This window comes from Pelecanus crispus, chromosome 1, assembly GCF_030463565.1.
Source record: "Pelecanus crispus isolate bPelCri1 chromosome 1, bPelCri1.pri, whole genome shotgun sequence".
Lineage (NCBI taxonomy): Eukaryota > Metazoa > Chordata > Aves > Pelecaniformes > Pelecanidae > Pelecanus > Pelecanus crispus.
Window position 1 is genome coordinate 113758391 of NC_134643.1, and position 14802 is coordinate 113773192.

The following is a 14802-nucleotide window of genomic DNA, read 5'->3' on the forward strand; positions in this document are numbered from 1 at the left end:
AAGATACATGTTTTGCACTGAGCATGAGTTCAGGTAGGACTCTCTGAATCTTTCTAGTTAGTAACTAACAGAAACAAATCCATTCCTTTAGGGTAAGATTTTGTAGGTGAGCCACCCTACGGAGCATCTGCCTCCAGTCTCATGGCAGAAGAAATGTTGCTTGATTCCCCTCCATGCAGCTCTGATCCTGAGAGACAGGGCAAGAGCATCAGGCCAGAAAGATTATCGGTCATCTCCTTCCTTGTGATAACTTCGATGAAACACCATCCAGCAGTTTTGGTGGGGTTTATAAAGGAGCTTTTCTGACAGGGAACCACTGGCAGCAGAAGTGGCCACAAGTGCATCTGCTCTCTTCCTTTGTTCTGCTCGACTCCAGGCTCGCCACATGACATATTTTAGAAACAGCACTTCAATGGGAAGCACAAATGGGTGGCAACTGACAGTAATTATTTTGTGGTACTCATTAAATTCTTAGCCATATAGGAAGTGGTGATACATTGAGACGTTTTCAAAGAAAGTATGTGGACGCACAGCCTTGCAAAACATGCAGAAAGAAATGTTCAGCCAAAAAGAGTGAGTTTGGTTTAGTAAACTCATATATGATTTGCAGGCAAAGCTTTTGCTCCCTAAATCTGCAAGAACAGAATTTCTAATGACATTATCTTGCTTCAAAAAATGAAAGGTTTAAGAAAATGTCAGCAGGGAATGTGCTTATCTTGGTCTTTTTTTGCAGAAAGTTAGTATCCCTAATATGCATCCTGTGCAGGTTTGAAGCAGAGAATACGTTTGTATAAGATGAGACTTTCTCAAATCTGTGATAGTGGTAAATACAATGAAATTAAAATGGGTTTGCAAGTATTTCATTCAGCACTCAAAGCAGAATATTTTATTACAATTTTGATTATGTTTCAAGGTTTAAAAGACTGTTAAAATATGCTAATTGAGACATTCAGAATGACAAAAGTTTCAATTGTGAGATCTCCTCTTTCTCTGAAAACTACTTAGAGTAAAGCAATATTTGGTTTCTCCTGATGTGGGTTTAGATAGTTAATATCAAATGCTAAATTAAATGTCAATAATCCTTAAGGAGCCTATCTTAGTCACACTTTTTTAATCAAGGTTTTCAATATGATCTTAAGGTCCATTTGTTCCCAGAATATAATGAGAATTGTACAAATCTCATGCATTTTCAGGCAGAGTTGATTATAGGGGTTTCATTTATGCTTATTTAAGCTACATATTAAGTGCTTCATATGAAGATTTTCGTTCCAACAAAGTGTACAGAAGAAATTTGTGCAAGCTGAAAGATTTTCAGTTGTAGCTTTCAGAAAAACAAACAAACAAAAAATATCAAAAAACCCCACAACCTGAAAAACAATGAACAGTATATCTTTTAAAATATTTTCTAGAAAAATGTCAGTAAGGCAGGTTTTATTGTGTAAAATGTGAATCAGTTAATGATCAATGTTTTAAGCAGAATATCCCTATTGGATGATGATTCATTAGTGTTATCTCAGGGAAGGAGACTATTGATAATTTGATACTGCGCATCCACTATCCTAATCATTATTGTCAGAAAGTCTATTAAAGATCATAGGTCATGGATCTAAAATTAAGTATGCCATAAAAAAAAATTGAGCAAGGGACAAGGACAGACATTCTTATAGATTAAGAATTGCACTAAAATATATTGTATCAATTAATTTTGCTAAGATATTGTTTGATAAAATAAAGCTACAGTTTTCAGTGAAACATTTCTCATTTAAAATGAACTGGAGGTGGAAGTCTGACTATTAAAACCCCCACAACTCTGACTGTTTTTTGTCCTATTGTATATGAATCTGCCTTCAAAATGTATTTCTCCTGCAGATTATGCTGGAGTACTGACCAAGGTAATAAGATACAGTATTTTCTTGTGTGTTTGTTTTCTCTTTTAGTATTGAAGCACTCTAGTTTTTGGATATCTCCACTCACTTTTCTCAATATTTTGCTAAATGAGAAGTTGAGAGCTGCCTGGCTAAATGGCATTTCAGATCCATCACCGTGAAAACAGATGCTGCTGTTAGTGTGAGGGAAGGGACTGTATGCTGCATTCCAGGCTGCGTGAAGGAGAGCTTCACCCTACGGACTGGCTAGCTGTACCAGATTCTAGCTTGGCTGCTACAAGTGCAAGCCAAATCACACTGTCACTTTATGCAGTAACCTTAGCCTGGGTCAGTGGACTATCAGCAGGAATGCAATGCTCCCAGAAGCATCTTGGCAGGAACTAATTCAAAAAACCTACTGATACTGGGCATATGTAACATATACTTGCCTTTCTTGTAACTTTTAAAACTGGACTATACAATTCAATAGAAATATGCCATTTGCTTTTGGATATTCTGAAGAAAGGTATTGAGATGTTGGGTATTGCTCAAATACTCCCTTAAATTCCTTTGCTAAGGTCATTGTGCCCATATACCTTGCTTAATCTAAAACACTTATGCTTAACATGAACTACGTTGAAGGCAAAACCACAAAAAAGGTAAAATAATTTTCTTTTAAACAAAATAAAACATAGGCACTAAAATTATGAAGTCTTTTGGTGTCTATAAATACAGAGATAACAAAGGAAAGAAAACCATGCTTAATTCCAGCCTAAAGCCCAGAAGGTCACCCTCCTCATCTTTATGTTCCAGCCATTAGCCTACATCACTTATTTAATCCACTTAGTATGGACTCAAACTCATAGAATACCCTTTTCCACAAGCTGAACTCACAGAGGACAGCATTTTCTACCAATGCTGCTCTGACAGCTTTTATATACAGCTTTTTTATAGCAGCATGCCCAGGTGGCCAAGAAGGCCAACAGCATCCTGGCTTGTGTCAGGAACAGTGTGGCCAGCAGGAGCAGGGAGGTGATTGTGCCCCTGTACTCGGCGCTGGTGAGGCTGCACCTGGAATACTGTGTCCAGTTTTGGGCCCATCACTACAAGAAAGACATTGAGGTGCTGGAGTGTGTCCAGAGAAGGGTGTCCTGGTTTCAGCTGGAATAGAGTTAATTTTCTTTCTAGTAGCTGGCAGAGTGCTGTGTTTTGGATTTAGTAGGAGAATAATGTTGATAACACGCTGATGGTTTTAGTTGTTGCTAAGTACTGCTTATGCTAGGCAAGGACTTTTCAGCTTCCCATGCTCTGCCAGGTACACAAGAAACTGGGAGGGGGCACAGCCAGAATAGTTGATCCAAACTGACCAAAGGGCTATTCCATACCATATGACGTCATGCTCAGTACATAAACTGGGTGGGGGTTGGCCGGGGAGGAGCAATTGCTGCTTGGGAACTGTCTGGGTATCTGTTGGCGGGTGGTGAGCAATTGCATTGTGCATCACTTGCTTTGTATATCATTATTATTATCATTATTATATTGTTATAATTATCATTACTGTTATACTTTATTTCAATTATTAAACTGTTCTTATCTCAACCCAGGAGTGTTTCTCACTCTTACTCCTCCGATTCTCTCTCCCATCCCATCAGGGTAGGGGGAGTGAGTGAGCGGCTGCGTGATGCTTAGTTGCTGGCTGGGGCTAAACCATGACAAAGGGCAATGAAGGTGGTGAAGGGTCTGGAGCACAGGTCTTATGAGGAGCAGCTGAGGGAACTGGGATTGTTTAGCCTAGAGAAGAGGAGGCTGACGGGAGACCTTATCGCTCTCTACAAGTACCTGAAAGGAGGTTGTGGTGAGGTGGGTGTTGGTCTCTTCTCCCAAGTAACAAGTGATAGGACGGGAGGAAATGGCCTCAAGTTGCTCCAGGGGAGGTTTAGATTGGATATTAGGAAAAATTTCCTCACGGATTGGAAAAGGCTGCCCAGAGAGGTGGTGGAGTCACCATCCCTGGAGGTGTTCAAAAAACTGTGTAGACGTAGCACTTTGGGACATGGTTTAGTGGGCATGGTTGTGTTGGGTTGATGGTTGGACTATCTTAGAGGTCCTTTCCAACCTTGATGTTTCCTAGTCTTACTTTCATTAAAAAATAAGCCAGCCACCAAGCTAGGAAACATGAAATTAATTATTACTTTACCATTAACTGGTTTAGTGGTGGACTTGGTAGTGTTAGGTTAATGGTTGGACTGGATGATCTTAAAGGTCTTTTCCAACCTAAACAATTCTATGATTCTATATGCCCTTCCTTCTTGGGATTCCCCATGGTTTCCTCTCGGGTCCAAATCTCCTCACATCCCTCCTCTCCAATATTCACCTATTTCCTGATCTCTCTCCTTTAACATTCAGGACAAGGTCTGAGCTCTCCTCTCCCCTCACCAGTGACTGGTTCTTTTGGAAAAGCATGGACGACCACCTTTGCAGAAGGAAGGACGAACTGGGTGTTAAGCTGGGCTTGGCCAGGCTGTGACCAGCTTGCCCATTCTGAGGGTGAGGGACTGGTTGAATAGGCAACACAGTGCTGATGCTTCCAAACCAGGCATTTTCACATCATGGGCCTAGCTTCTACATAAGCATATAAAAATTACAGATGTTACACAGCCACATGGCTGGCATTAGAGATGGTAGCTGTTGTCTGAGTGCAGACGAGGTGGTAAGCAAGTTGCTTTGGATATTAATGTGCCTGAGCATGAGCTCATTCAGTCTTTGAAGGGAACTGTGACAAGTTTCAACCAGAGAAGAGACTTAACCTCAAAAATTCAAATAAAATCTAGTGTATTTAATCATACAATGCCATCAAAAGTGTGTTACAGCACCCTGGTTTTCTTCTGTTTGGTGAGATAAAGTAGCTCAAGTGCCTGCCAAAAGCCAGCAGCAAAGGTAACAGGAGTTGTGGGTGCAGGGGCAGCAGAAACACAGGGAGATTGAAGCATATGCTGAAGGAAGAGCTGGAGAGGTAGAGGTAATGGGGAAACCAGCACTTTTCCTTTTAGTAGCAGCAAGCTATGAAATCAAGCCTAGGTGACTGCAATCACATCTTAGGGCCTGACAGGACATTACTAGCTTACATGAGTGTCCGTATTGGAGTCATCAGATGTTACTGCTTGGACAACTGTTATTATCATCCATTTGGCTAAGGAGCTACAGGTTATGACATTATAGGGAAATTTCCATTTAAGCCCTACAGCGTCAGTTGCAGAGGTCTATTGTGCTACCAAGTGATGGTGACGGGAGCCAAGCTGAACCCCACAGACACTGTGGATCTGGGGGGTGTTACAAGCCCACAGAGAATCATGTTCAGCTGACGCTGGACCTAAATGTGTAAATCATGCAATATGAAAAAGATTTTTTTTCTCCTACTGATGTGTTTTAGACATATTTTGGAAACTAGGCTACTTTGTCTGCTGCTGTTTTCTTCCACTTCAGTGTCACAAAGGTTATTGTTCTTCAACAGGGTGGCTGCCTCCAGCGCTGACTCGGGAATGCCAACTGTAATTAAAGACTTGGAAAAAACAATTGGATTTAATGGCTTATTCAGGGTGACAAGTGTTGTCGTACCTTGGGAATGTCTATGAGCCTAATAGGTGTAGCTTTCCGTTTGGCTTTCCTTCGCTGCATCATTTGATATTAGCTTTCTTTTGCAGGTTTTTGAGACCAAGGTTTAAGATATGCACTTGGTAATCTTGTGTTGAAATCCTAATAAAATGTCACAATAATTTATTCGCTGAGAATATTATGCTAGCTTCTTGTATTAATTCCCCTCAAAGCTAATTTAGATGCTTGTTTTCTGTGTATTCCACATCTGTCTTTATTAATAATTGTGCAAGTGTCTGAACAAATTAAGACATTTTACAGCATTTAAACATCCCAAAGATCTTACATTTTCTGTGAAAGTGGAGAGGTTGTACTGTAAGTTATGGATGTTTTCCCATTAGTCTCTGAATTGTTTTGGCAGCTAATGCCTAAAAGCAGCAGCTACCTGGCAAGGACAGAATATCTGTCAGACCATGAAAGGTGCCTGCATTCACTGGAGAGATAAATGGGGACACTGAAATAGAGTTAAGCTCAGAGAAGGAAGCTCATCCTCAGACGGACTTGCCAAGCATGTTTCGTTATAGCTTATAGCTTTCATTGTAGCTTAGTGAATGCTGTTAAGTATTCTGTCAAAATAAGCTTACTTTTCCAGACAAGTAGCACTGCAAAACCCTAAGGTGTCACCGCTAATACTTGAATGTGTTTACTGGTTTTTTGTTTAAAAAATACAGGTTCTATAATAAAAAGTCCAAGTTTTCTTAAAATGTATTTTCTAATCCAAAACAGGGGCTTTTTAAATTTGTACCTTTTCTGTCCAGCCATAATGAAATGACAGATTATTTCTTAGGGTGTGTCATTTATAAAGCAGCATGTTTTTTTTCATGTATTTTGAGGGCAAAAAAGTATGGGTCTTTCAAGTTCCTATGGTTCTGATAATATTACTCTATAGAATCATAATTCATACTCATCACTGGGGACACATATCCTGGAAGGTCTTTGTGCAACTTAAGCAACAACTTTTTTAATTTCTAGAACAAATAATTGCAGTGTCTAAGTTTCTTTGAGTAGAAAAACTGAAAATCAAAATCAGAAGACTGTCATAAAAATATAATTTCAAATTTTTTGTACCTGCTTATTTGAAATGTATTCTTTTGGTTTCTTACCTATTTACTTAAAGTATGCTCTATTAGTTAACTAAATCTTGTTCAAGACAAAAGACCAAGTTTATAGCATAATTAGAGAAAAAGTCATTGGTTGAAATAAAGTTAAAACTTAAAGGAATGTGTAATAAACATTTTCTTACAGAGAAAGAAGAAAAATGAAAACAGAAACCATGACAGTTTTAAATTGTCTTATCTTGTTTTTTTGCTTTTTTAACAAACAATTTGACATTAAAAAAGGAAACCTTCCATCTCTGCCTATTACACTTGTGATGAGAACTGACTTAAAGACCTTCAGTTCTAATTCTACAGAAGACAAAATAACTCCTCCAAAGCTTCAAGATGTCTGCATGCACAACTTTATATCATGCTGGATAGATTTATTTTGGCTGAACCTAATTCAGGCCTAATTGGAACTAAGGAAGCATGTTTTCTGCTTCCACTGTTATTTTTCTCTGATCATATCATAATGATTTATACTCAAGGGAAAATAAGACCACAGGTTCTATTTATATGGATCTTTGTGTATGCCACTGTGCACATTTACAGTCATATTTTTCCAATCATAGTTAACTGGGCTTTAGACGTAATATAATGCACTGAGAACAGCTGCCTTAAGAGATTCCCTTCCATACTCACATTTACAATCCATATGCTTAATTGGATTTCACGTAACAACTGTATTAATGGACTTAGTTACTAAACATTTGTGGATCATGCAACTGTTATTTCATTATATACGAAATGGAGCTTAGTTGTAAACCTCAGATCTTTAATCCAAGATCAACTCTTCCGGCTCCACAGAGGTGTTATTTGCATTATTTTCTGTTAGGATCAACCTGAGATATGTCCACAGACCTAACAGTTTTTTGCCTTTAATTTTGCCTTTTTTGCCTCCCTCCTCACTTCCAAGTGACTTCAGCTGCTTTTTTTGTTCACCACAAGTCAGCAAAAGTTTTATCACCCACTGCCCATTCACCAGCAAAATCTACTAATAGTCAAGTCCAGTATTGTCTTTTCCCTAATATAGATTTGCAACAGTAATGTGGCCTTTTGAACTGATGAATAGGCATAATAAAATCACTAGCAGAGAATGAACTAGTTGACCTAAGAGATCCTTTTCATCTCTAATTTCTATGGGAAAAAAATACAAAAAGTACATTAACCTCATGTACAATGTTCTCTGTCAAATAATGATCCTGTTATAAGGTCATTACAGAAAATATTGAGATACATTGCAACACTGCTTACAAAATTATGCAATAAGCTCTTTGCATTTGCAAGTTATATTGGACAGTACACTGTATGGAAGTATTTCTATTTAAACAGTTCACTCAAGAAGGCTCTATGAACATATTAAGTGCTTTGAAAGTCATTACAAAAATCACTCTCATTATATACCATGTAGTAACCTCAGACCTATCAAAATCGAGCATAGGCTTTTTCCCAAAGTGATTGTCAACAAAAGTATAGAATACCACTGAAGATTATTTTAGTCAATATTTTGGGGATTAAAAAGAACCCTATATGGATCAAACGATGGTCCTTAAAAGAAAAATAAAAAAGCAATCATTGAATTGCATCCTGTGAGAGGAAATTGGGCCAAAATTGATCTGGATAGCCAAATTTATTATTACTTGCAGTGAATGTACAATGAAATGTGATTAGAGCAAGCGTGCCATCAGTCCCTTTTGCAAGATCAAGCACAGAACAGTACAGCCTTGATGAAAGGAATCGATAGCATTGAAAGCAAAATTGGAGGGCTGTCAAGTCATCTTAATTCCTATTTTCTGAATGAGTGGAGTGGGATTGCTTCATGCACATGCTAAGAACCAAATTAGTGTGCTTTTGACTCAGTACAGAGTCAAGCTTCTATAAAACTTAAATAATATTGCTAAATAGAAGAAAAAAAATCCCCAACCCACATGAAGCAGAGATACCACAAAACACATATGTTTCACTTTGAATTCTTAATTGAGAGAGCTGCATTTCTCTTAATTTTATATACATTAGGATAAGTAAGCTACAACTTCACATCTCTTAATAGACATGTTGTCAAGCAATCTTTGTTCTCCCAACACTGGAAAGCTAATCTACTCACCAGGCACACATATATATAAGCACAACACACATAGCAAGAATCAACCTATGAGTCTCTTTGAAATCCATCACTCAGAAGCAAATAGTAAAGATTTCCTTCAAGATACTGTTCGCAAAATTTCCTCATGAAGGGTTGAGGGTGGTTTGAGGGTGTGCTAGTTTGGGCTGGGATAGAGTTAATTTTCTTAATTATTAATTAATTAATTAATTAAGAGGGGCAATTGTGCCTGGTGAGACCTCACCTGGAGTACTGCATCCAGCTCTGGAGCCCTCAGCACAAGAAGAACATGGATTGGGTCCGGAGAAGGGCCACAAAAATGATCCGAGGGCTGGAGCACCTCTCCTATGAGGCCAGGCTGAGGCAGTTGGGGTTGTTCAGCCTGGAGAAGAGAAGGCTGCAAAGAGACCTTATTGTGGCCTTCCAGTACTTAAAGGGGGCTTACAGGAAGGATGGTGGCAATCTTTTTAGGCAAGGCCTGATATGACAGGACAAGGAGTAATGGTTTTAAACTAAAGGAGGACAGATTTAGACTGGATATAAGGAAGAAATTTTTTACAATGAGGGTGGTGAGGCACTGGCATAGGTTGCCCAGAGAGGTAGTGGAGCCCCCATCCCTAGAAACATTCAAGGTCAGGTTGGACGGGGCTCTGAGCAACCTGATCTGGTTAAAGCTGTCCCTGCTCACTGCAGGGGGGTTGGGCTGGATGACCTCTAAAGGTCCCTTCCAACCCAAAGCATTCTATGATTCGTAGTAACTAGTATGGGGCTATGTTTTGGATTTGTGCTGGAAACAGTGTTGGTAATACAGAGATGTTATAGTTATTGCTGAGCAGCGCTTACACAGAGTCAAGGCCTTTTCTGCTCCTCACACCAACCCACCAGTGAGTAGGCTGGGGGTGCACAAGAACTTGGGAGAGGACACAGCCAGGACAGCTGGCCCCAACTGACCAAAGGGATATTCCATACCATATGATGTCATGCTCAGTATATAAATCGGGGGAAAGAAGAAGGAAGAGGTGGACATTTGGAGTGATGGCATTTGTCTTCCCAAATAACCATTATGTTTGTGGAGCCCTGCTTTCCTGGAGATGGCTGAACACCTGCCTGCCAGTGGGAAGTAGTGTGTGAATTCCTTATTTTGCTTTGCTTGTGTGTGTGGCTGTTGAACTGTCTTTATCTCAACCCATGAGTTTTCTCAGTTTTACTCTTCTGATTCTCCTCCCCATCCCGCTGGGGGGGAGTGAGCAAGTGGCTGGGTGGTGCTTAGTCACTGGCTGGAGTTAAACCACAACACAGTAAACTGAATTGCCCTCAAGTCCTGCCTCCTGACCTCCCCATCACATTTCCTCTCAACCTCCCTCATGCAGAGTAAGTCAGCTGTTGATATGGCCAAAAACTGTGGAGGCAAGGTGGCAAAGGGGTAAAGGTTATGTGGCCATGTGTCACCCACCACACCTAGAGAAAAATTCTAGACAGACTGATAAATCTACAGGTTCTTCAACAGCAATCTGAGTTCCGCTTTGATTTGCTTTTATCATTTTCAGTAGCTTTTCGGTGCCTCCCCTAGCAGATGTTCAGCCATATACAGTGCAAATGCAGGACCCTCCTGAAGATCAGCATTGCAAAGCTCAGAGGAACGGAGTGTCTCAACAGCTGGAGGTTAATGAAGTTTGAACTTCCCTCTGAAGTTTTTAAAGGCATATTTGAAATAACATAGTTCCCTTTCCAGCTTTGACTAATGCTATATTTTCATAAGTACAAGCTTTGAGAAATGTACTCTTTAAGTATAAAAAATCAGCTGTGGTTGCAGCACAGAATAGTTTCAGAGCAAGAGCAAAGAAAGGGCCTCTCAGCAAGAGGGTCTCTGCTTCTCTGTTTGCCTCAGAACATGAACACCAGAACTGCCAGCTAGCACCGATACTGCATTATCTCCCACCCTTAAACAAACAAACAAATAAATAAATCACACTGTTATCAGAGCCTAGCATAAAAAGGGGCTTCATAGGTACTCTATTTTTATAATTAGTAAAAAGGCAGCAAGTCAACTAATGGTTCAGGACAATTAATTAATACTAAAGCCTAATCCAGTACTCTTGTAACAGCTGGATCCAGGAGTATGATGGATCCAGTAATGTCATACTTTATTCTCAAGCCACAGGTTGAAGAATGTGAGACCAAAAGTAATTATTACTTTGTCATAACTAACTAATCTAGAAAAAAGCTCATATTGCCCTTGGTAAGTAGGTTCAAAACAGGAGGCGTTTTATAATAGCCCATATGATAATAGCCCATAAGATAACAAAAGGACCTTATATGTACAGCTGCAGAAGACAATATGGAGTCTTGATTCTCCTTTTTTGAAAAATTACAGGTTTTGTTTTCTCCTCACAGCTGAGTCACATTCAAATTGAGATCTACATTAACTGCCTGTGTTTTATATTTTTGCTATTTCTTTTACTGCTTGTTATGTAAGCTTGTGGGTAACTTACTGATGAACTTACACACACAAAATTTCTCTTCATGAGGAGATTGAGTTTTGTAGAATTAAAAAAAAAATTTCCTAAATGCTTTTTCTACCCATATGATAGAGGAAGCAAGGTATCAGAGCACTAAGCATAATAACAGTCCAGCACAGGTGGACAAAACTGTCAATGCTAAGCTTTTCTCATGCTGAATCCAGTAAATAGACAGGCTGTATTGCAATTTATGAGACAGTGTTGCTGTACTTCGAACCTGGCAAGTTATAAAAAACATATGGAGCACCTTCAGCTTTAACATTCAGTCTTGGCCACCAGCATGATGTCCTTGATGTTTGCTGTGAGCCAGGCACTTTTTTTTAAGTTGTGGTTCCTCTGTAATGATAGATTGTTGGGTATGGTTAATAATATGTGGCATTAGCCTAAAAGTGTGTTAGCTGACTGAACATAGTGTTTGGATTTTTAGGTTGTCAGGAAGCAAAGTGATTTATTTATTTATTTATTCATTTTTAAATAAGATATAGAAGCAGGCAGCCTCACATTTGTTGCATTTGAAATACAGCAGCGCACTTGTGACCTGTTCAGCTGCCTCCATGTGGGCGTCTAGTGAGAACACTGACTTGTCAACTATCGTGCTCTCAATGTGCACTTTGTACTAATTTTCATAACTAAAAGAAAATTATCCTGTATAGCATTAGGCATTTGCATTCCCACTCATCCAAGGCCTTCCATAATAGTGTTACCAAATGGTGGTGATACGTATATAAACCTGCACCAAAAAGATCTCCATTCCACTTGCAGTTTGTACAGAAGATATTTCTTTTTCTCTTAGTTTCAGTAGATGTTCTTGATGCCAATACAGTGCAAATTGATTCTCCAAAGACTTGGGAAGATAGGACTCCAAGCCTGAGCTATTAATAACTACCGTTCGTAACACAGGGTCCAGGAGTATAGGGGAAAGCTCTAATCAGCTTCCAAACTACCAGCATCTGGGGTTTTACAGTCTCTTCATGGATGAATCAATTCAATCCAGAAGTCCAGAAGTTACACAGATCATGGTTAGCTAGGAAAACATTTTCTGCACCATGATGAGAACAAAACCCTGCATAATTCTAACAATTCCTTGGGTAAAGATTTTTGGTAATTTAATTGAACCAGTGGATCAGACCTTAAACCTGCTATAAAGCTCAAATGATGAGAAAATAACATCTTTCCTGCTTTCTGCTAGCCATATCAAATATATCTGGTGAGCTATCTAAAACACAACATCATTATTTGGATAACCTCTGGTTACTGAAGAACCATGGACACTGCTCTTCCAAAACAACAAGTAAGTGCAACTCCCTGTAGCACATCTTCAAGTGTAAGAGCTTGTCATGATCATTAACTGACATCTGTTAGGCTTCCGTGTCCCTTATTAATATAACTTTTAATTTAATGTGTCTATTATCAGTTGAAAAAGCTTTTTTGCCATAAACTTCTACAAATATTTAGACATGTGAGCAGATAGCTTTTAACTGTCATGATGTTCTTTTGCACTCTTAAGTTCAGTTAAAAATTACTTTTGTCAGTATTGTCATTACTTGCATCAGACCCATGAAGTCATTCAGTGTCTTCAATAATTTAATTATAAAGTACTTCCCTAAATTCTATTTTTAAAGCATTTCACAATGAAAGTGATGGGTGGAGTAATTTCTGTTGTATAAATTCAGATTTTAATCTTGTGGTCAAACCTTTTTACTGAATCAAATAGTTCCTTGATTGCATCTCTTGCAATAGCTGAAATGAAGGTTTGCCTTTTAGTAACCACCTATGGCACTGACGTAGTGCACCCTTTAAGTATATGCATGCTTATTGCAGCAGACTGATACTGATGCCTGCAGAAGCACTGATATTCACAATATGGATCTCAACACATATGCAAGATAACCATATTTGCATATAGGCAACAACAAATACAAATGTGTCCTCTAGCTCACTAGATGTAACTTGGGCTCAGTAAAAGAAAAATCTCTAAAAGATTGAAAATCAACAGATACAGGAAACATAGAGGTTGCAGAACCCCTGTCCACTTTAATGGTATTTGGCTGTTTCTGCTGGTGTATCAGAAATAGTATGAATCTTTGTAAGCTCACTGTGTTCTCATCTGCAGGCAAAACGAGCTGCTCTGGGAAAGTAACTTTGGGTTCCATTTGTTTACATGGAGCATTGCTAGAGCCCTGGGGAAAATGTTCATTTTCCTCAGCTAGCTTGCAAAAGAATCTCAGTGAAGTCTGCAGTAATTTGTTTCATGCCATGTTCACTGATGGCAGAGTTTCAGTCTGACCTCACGGCCTTGTGTTTGTAATATTACAGTTTTTCTGTGGTTGTGGTCTAAACCATGTTTGCGCTTACACGGTTTCAGCAATGCCCATAGTACTCTGATTTATCTTTTCTTTTTTTTTTTTCTGCATTGCTGACTCAGTCCAGTTTGACTAGCTGTGGTGATAACCTTATGTAATACTATGCCTGACTGAAGCAGTAAACCCTCTCCAAGGATGGAAGAAATTGTTTCATCTGAGCTCTGACATCTAGCAATTTCTTCTGCTATATTCTCAAATTTACATGTGACAACTGATTCTTTTAAAGCAGCTACTTATCATTTTGTTATTTCACAGATTTTGTAGTCAGTTCACCGGTTTTGCCATACAGGTGAAACTGGCAACATTCAGCTACATTTACCTTAGGCCCCCAAAAGTTCTTCTGAGCTGGGAACAAAGCACTGTATTGCATATCAGCATGGGGAATGATACCAAACTCAAGCTAGTGTTCAAATGCAGAGAGTCTTTTCTCCCCTCATAAACCCCATTAATTATGGGCATAGACTTTTGAAAAATATTTATTCCTAAAGTTAAATAAGACCTTAGGCTCACGCAAGGTTTGGAAAACGATGCAGATGAGTCCCGCCTTAGAAGAAACAGTCTCATCGCCAGTCAAGTGCACAGATAGGAAACAAGCGCTCAGAGCTCCTAAGGACAGAGGAGCAGGAAGGGCAGAGCATGCCAACAGCTGCAGGCACGGCAAACACAACTCCTAGATCACGATTTCTTACTCTCTCTTTCTTTCAGAGCATCTGAGCAGCATTTTCAGCTATCCAGTGTCAATAATAGACCATAGTGTATGTTGTACTAAGAAAAAAAAAACACTCATCAAGCCTTTTAAACATCCCCACTGACCTGGACAGTTCTTGCGTAAGCTATTATACTATTACTTTGCCATAATAAACACAGTTTATTAAAGTATCATTACCTCAATTGGCATATAAGGAAAGTAATGCCTGGCTTGTCACGCAAGCTGCTTCCAGTGACTTGTTCAGAAACAACTAGTGGCAGAACTGAGAATGTTGTTTATTAATTTTTTCATCCTCTTAGTTCTCAATTCAGTACTTTACTCACTAAAAACACAGTTTCATTAACTAAAAACACTGTCATCTTAATGTCTCCTATTATTACTTTTGCTCTAAGGAGCCAACAACAGGATGCTTTGTCCCACCTGTATTACTGCTAAACCTACTGAGTATTCAGACGTCATTGCAAGGTATTCAAACTAAAACTTTTGCTAAAACATGA